The sequence below is a fragment of the Ixodes scapularis genome, unplaced genomic scaffold (assembly GCF_016920785.2).
Source record: "Ixodes scapularis isolate PalLabHiFi unplaced genomic scaffold, ASM1692078v2 PGA_scaffold44__24_contigs__length_19508400, whole genome shotgun sequence".
Taxonomy (NCBI): Eukaryota; Metazoa; Arthropoda; class Arachnida; order Ixodida; family Ixodidae; genus Ixodes; species Ixodes scapularis.
Genome location: NW_024609873.1, coordinates 3,099,547 through 3,105,561, shown reverse-complemented (window position 1 = coordinate 3,105,561; position 6,015 = coordinate 3,099,547). Strand labels below are relative to the sequence as shown.

General features: G+C 43.5%; 1 pseudogene; it reads right to left on the bottom strand.

Moving 5' to 3' along the window:
* Window positions 1-3,010: 3,010 nt before the first annotated feature.
* Window positions 3,011-5,703, bottom strand: LOC115311345 (annotated as a pseudogene).
* Between the last annotated feature and the right edge of the window lie 312 nt (window positions 5,704-6,015).

Genomic DNA, 6,015 nt, shown 5'->3' with positions numbered 1-6,015 from the left:
TTGCCAGCTTTTGACGCTGACTATCCGCCTATTCCTGATATTGTCATTAGTGAATGTGGTATATTAAATATACTTTTGAAATTTGATGTAAAAAAATTTCGTGGACCTGATAGTATCCCAAATGCATTTTTATCCAGGTATGCTGAATGCGTCTCAAAATATTTGTTTGGTCTGTTTGCACGATCGCTGTCCGAAGGTCAGGTTCCAGAAGACTGGAGAACGTCCTGAGTCAAACCACTTCACAAGAACGGAAACAAGCAGTGTATCCAAAATTACCGTCCAAATTCATTTATTTCAACTGCCTGTAAACTTCTTGAACATATAATATATAATCATTTATCAAAATTCCTAGACAAACAGAACATCTTGTCTAAAATCAGCATGGATTTCGAAAAGGCTTTTCAATAAGTACTCAATTAATTGAGACTGCACGACTTCTGCTGGGCAATAAACAATGGAAAACAAATTGATGCTATTTTTATGGATTTTTCGAAGGCGTTTGATAAGGCTTCTCTCACGAAAAGTTACTATACAAATTGGGAAAAATATGTGAGAACAGTTAGTCAAACGAATTTCAGCGTAGTTTTCAAAACGTCGACAATTCGTAGCTTAGGGTGAATATTGTCACGAGTGACAAGTGATGAGGCGACGAAAACTGAAGTAGACTAAACGTTTAATGGGGTGAACTTGTGCCCAAATAATAAAAGAAAAAGGAAACAGGAGAAAGAAGGAGAGCGTCGCGGGCGCCGATGTCGGCGAAGCCGCAGGATCGAACGCTGGGGCGAGACTGACTCGACAAGGTCGCGGGCGGCCTCTTATCTAGAGTGCGCGCGTCGCTATCTGGAAGATTTGGCGGAGAAGGTTCGAGCGTAGCGCGCTCGGGGCGAGAATGAACACACACTTTCTAGAACAACCAAAGCAGGGATAAACGATAGAGGGTATGTCCGCAGCAAGAATAAACAAGAACCTTCTACAAGCCTGTGACCCTGCGCGCGGCAATATTGCTCTGACAGATTTTTCCTTTGACTCTGGCGTTCCCCAGGGCTCTGTGCTCGGACCTCTCCCTTTCTTATTGTTTATTAATGATATAGCACAAGATGGTTCAAGTAAAAATCAGGTTATACGCTGATGATTGTATAATTTACTCAGAAATAGCTAGTGCTTCCGATCACCTTTTGTTAAATAGAGTTTTTCAAAAAATCCCGGAATGGTGTACGAAGTGGCAAATGACTATATTAACTTTGAAAAAACGGTTTTTATGAGAAGTACTCACGAAAAGAAATCCTTTTAAGTTTGTTTACAATACTAATAATATTCTTCTATTTGAAGTAACATAATATGAATACCTTGGACTATGGATCACTCATAATTTTACTTGGACAAAACAGATTGATTACGTAACATCAAATGCTCTTCGAAAGTTATTCTTTCTTAGAAGGACGTTAAGACTTTCTATCCCTTCCTTGCGTCGTCTAACGGATAAAGCTATAGTCTTGCCAACATTAGATTACGCGGCTATCATTTGAGATCCCAGTCAACTTTCCAGGGGAGGGTGGAGGGGCCGGTCAGTTAAGATGGTGACGACCGATGATGGTGTTCACCCGATGGAAGTCCCCCAGGAAGTTGAATAAGAAAAAAAAACTAAAAGTTGTTCGATCCCGCTGGACTCATTAAGACGTGGTTGGTTTACGATGGCCTGTGTGGCCACGTTTATTTTCAAAACAAAACGACAACAAGTCAACAGTAATTTACATTACAAAACTCCCAAAATTAAAACCCATACTTTAGTCCCCCGTCTCAAGAGCCGAATTCCCCGATCTCAAAAGCCGAATCTCCGAGAATCCTCTCGGCAGCCCTTTCCAAGACTCGTAGGGGCCTCCTTTCCCGCCAGAGATGGACCAATCACTTCAAATTTCACCACTCCCACGTGGTACACTGTCGCCCAATGGTCGGCGAGCTGTCAGCCTGACGCTCCAACCGCCAAATCCAAATTCCGTGTAGAGTCGGTCTCTGTAATTTTCTCAGACTAGTTGGCGCCAACAACTAAATTATTACATCGCGCAAAAAAAAAAAGACAATTTTACACTAAGCTGCAAAACCCTCTCAGGGGTGGGCAAGATACTTCGAAATTGTATCTTCGATACCGATACTCGATACCCTCGAAAATTGTATTTGAGATACCGATACAAGATACAGATGCAAAACTAATCTCCGATACAGATACTGAATACTGTATTTTAGATACCTCGATACATTGCTAAAACCTCATCCGAAGTACTTTAAAATGGGTGTATCTTATTGCTTTAGATTAATTAACAAAGGTATTAGTTGAATTCTTGTGTTTGTTATATTGCGTCTTTTTTTCAAACGTTTACACAAACGTACAAACCTCCGTAAAAATATTGCAGCCAAGAGAGCAGCGAGGTATAAAGATACACGCTATTTCAAATCCACAGAATCTACCAAACCAAAACGTTCTATCTATAATTGAGTTTTAGTCTCCGCAAGTTTTTTTTTCAGAAACACGGACTATGTGGTGTTAACGAGTTATAGTAGATCGTGTTTTCAGGGAAAGATATTTGTATTGGAAGCTCGCGCTGCCACATCGAAGCATGCTCTAAAGCGCGCGCATGGAGTGGTATCGATCCAATGAAAACGATATACTGAAATTCCCTACTGTCGCTGTCGGGGGCTGAAGCTCGAAAAGCAAATACAGGCATTGAAAGAATCAGGAGAGCGTGTTGGTTAAACATTCATGAGGAGGATTTAGAACGCAAGTAAGAAGGGACACACAGAAATATGAGACAGACATGGCAGTCGGTGTCTGTCTCGTTTTCATATTAGTCCCTTGAGTTTACCTGCGTTCTGAATCCTCAAGAAATGACAGACACTTTTAGATAGACGTACAAGTAGGAAACAATTTAGCACCATGTTTTGCGTCTTTTCGTTCTGGTCGCTTTATTGTAATATTGTCGCGCAAGAGCTTGCTGCCGGTTTTGCCGCCCTGGCGGTTGAAAAACCCTTCGGTCACGATGGCACCCGTGGGACCGCAGCCTTAAGCAGAAGCATTTGCTCAAAACGCCGGTCTGAAAGTCCGCCACGATGCGGGCGTAAGATTAGCGACGCGAAGGAGAACAGCCGTTCTACAGGAGCCGAGGAGCACGTTGGGGTGTATCTAATGAAGGCGCTTCTCAGAGAAGGGTATGAGCGGAGCGTATCGAATTCAACTCGAGGATCTTGCAGGTAGCTCAGGAACTCAAGTTTGACTTGATCTTCCTGACAACTGGGGCTCGTGCCGCAGTGGGCTTCAAAAGAAAAGAATGCATCAGCCGATACGTCAGAGGCTGCAGAGGTTGATGGCGCGCACGCCAAAGGACGCGTGGTATGCTTGGTTGCATTTACAAAGTCAATTGCAGCTTTTTCTGTGAGTTGCTGGCCATGCTCGCGGACATCTTGAGGTTCTCGTGACAACCACCGCAACTTAAAGTAAGGGTGAAGAACAGCAGCAACAGTCGCTTCATTTGCACTTGGTTTCATTCGCAGAAGCTCGTCAAATCTGCGAATGAACCCAGATGTAACCGCATCCAAAAGTGGTCTGCAGTAGACGAAGTCCATACCAGCCTTCTCCTGAAGCTTTGATTTTACGGTAAAAAGCGTTGGCAGCAGCTCCCCGAAGAAGCAATCGGACTGCGCTTGGAGTCGCGTCAGAGCGGAGGCGATGGGCTGCAGGATCTCACAGTACTCGGCAATAAATGCTAAGTCTCTTTCTTGGAATGTCTGCAGATTTGGTCCATCGCAGACATCTCGCAGTTTATCCTTCGAGCGAAGGAGGTCTTTCATGCTGTCATACAATGAATTCCAGCGTGTTACGCATGGCGTCTTCAGAGAATGCCCTAGGATGTCCACAATAACTTCAGACCACTTGGGTCTTCGAACGCAGTTCCATAGAGCCGAACACTTTGACATGACCGATGTGTTAGCACGTTCAAAGGACGGTGTCGACAAGGCTGCCTTCGCATCTGAAGTTGCCACAAGACTCAGCGTGTGACATGCGCATCAAAGATGACGAGGCAAGTTGATTTCAGCATCGTCCAGGTTGTCGGGTTCGACCATAATTTCAAAGGACAAGTCGGCGGCGACATCATCTGCCAGTTAAAAAGGAACACATTTAACCGAAATACTTAAAACAGCACTCAAGATTACATGTTTGGAAACATTTTACGGTGAATAACACATATTCATAGAAACTAAAAGAAAAACAGTTGTGCAATAATCAAAAACACTCTCGTTTGCATTAGCTCCAGTGGCTTCATCTTCAATTATTTGTATTGCGTATCAAAAGAAGAATTATATGTATCACAAAAATTAACCAAGTCAGCTGCACCAGACAAGAGGAAAATTAGAATCGGTGCATAACATGACGAATATTTTTCACACTTCTTGCATTTGTAATTGCACGTTACCCACTTGGGTTTAGGTTATTGAGACAGACGTAAATCAGTCCTTAAAAAATCTGAAAAAATGTTTGATAATAAGTACAGCCCTTACCCTGGTCAGTAATCTCAGAACAAAAGCCGAACTCCCTGAAGGCTTTGGCGAAGTTGCTGGCGTTGTCTGTGACCGTGGCTACGACCTTCTCCCGCGAGATGTTGAAGGACTGCCTAATGTCTTCCAGCATTTCTGCTATCCTGTCGTACGCGTGGCTTCCAGGAAACCTCCTGCAGGCCAGTGCGAGCGACCTCCGAGAAAGGGTGTCAGCATCGATCTAAATAAATATACAAATATTATCATTCATTAGTTACTTAATCATGATTTTTCACAACTTCTACTTTTTAATACAGAATATGTTATAGGAATGGCCTCAGGCACTTCCGGCGACGCCTTCTAGGTAACGAAGGTGCGGAACACGAAAATTGAAATATAAAAGACACCGGCAGCGCTCCGATACGAACCAGCGTCCCTCAGATTATGAATCCGATGTCTTAAACACTGAACTACTAGGGACTTTTTTACGAATCTCTGACCCTCATACTGTGAATCCGATGTCTTAACCACTGTACTACCGCTCTATGAGGAAACCATATGCTTCGATTCACCTTATACGTGGGCGAAGCATAAAATCTACGTGACCTACGCGTTCCACTCCCGCTCGAGCGCTACTTTTGGCAGGGCTTTCTTCCGGAGACGCTGTTTCCAGCAAGCTGATGGAAGCTCCCCAAAATAATGCGTACACATTCTGTGTTACCACTGCCTTTGCCACGGTAGTGAAGGAAATGGACACATTTTGTTTTATTCAAAACACAAAGCGCTTACCCATTGAACCGTGACACCCATGACGCTACGATGGTGAGTGGACCAGATGTCAGCTGTGGTTGCAACATAGCTTTGACCAGACAACTTCTCTCGCGCGTCATCCAGAAACTTTTTCCCATTCCTCGTCAATTCGCCGACCTAGGGAGCGTCGCGACATCATACTAGTCCCTGGGCGCAAGCCTAAAATAGAAAAAGAGACAATGTACAATTATAATGCAGTCTGATTTCGCATAGAATTGAAAGCTCACCTGTTACAAGCTGTATGAAGCCCGGCTCTTCGACTGTCGATAATGAATGCAACCCATCCACAACAAACTTGACGATCAGATTGTCTACTTTAGGCTGAGTCAGTTGACTCCTGGGAGAGCAAAACAGTTTCGTTTGGTGCATTTTGTCAGCAGGGGCGTCGGCCTTTCTCTTGACTGCTTGTTTTCTCCACCCTTCTTTGTACTCATCGAACCTTCTTAGCTCTTGTGGATGCACGCGCTGAAACAAAATAAGTATCGATTAATTATATAGCCGCCACACAAGTAATATCACACAAAGCGTACTTCCGTAAGCTATGCAAATGCACCGTTTTGATACATACGACAGCACTGAAAAATTAGATACATATAGATACACTCTGTTCGACTCAATGCATTTCTTGGCATGTTACAAGCAAACAAAAAAATCTAATTTATGTTGATTCTGCACCTACCT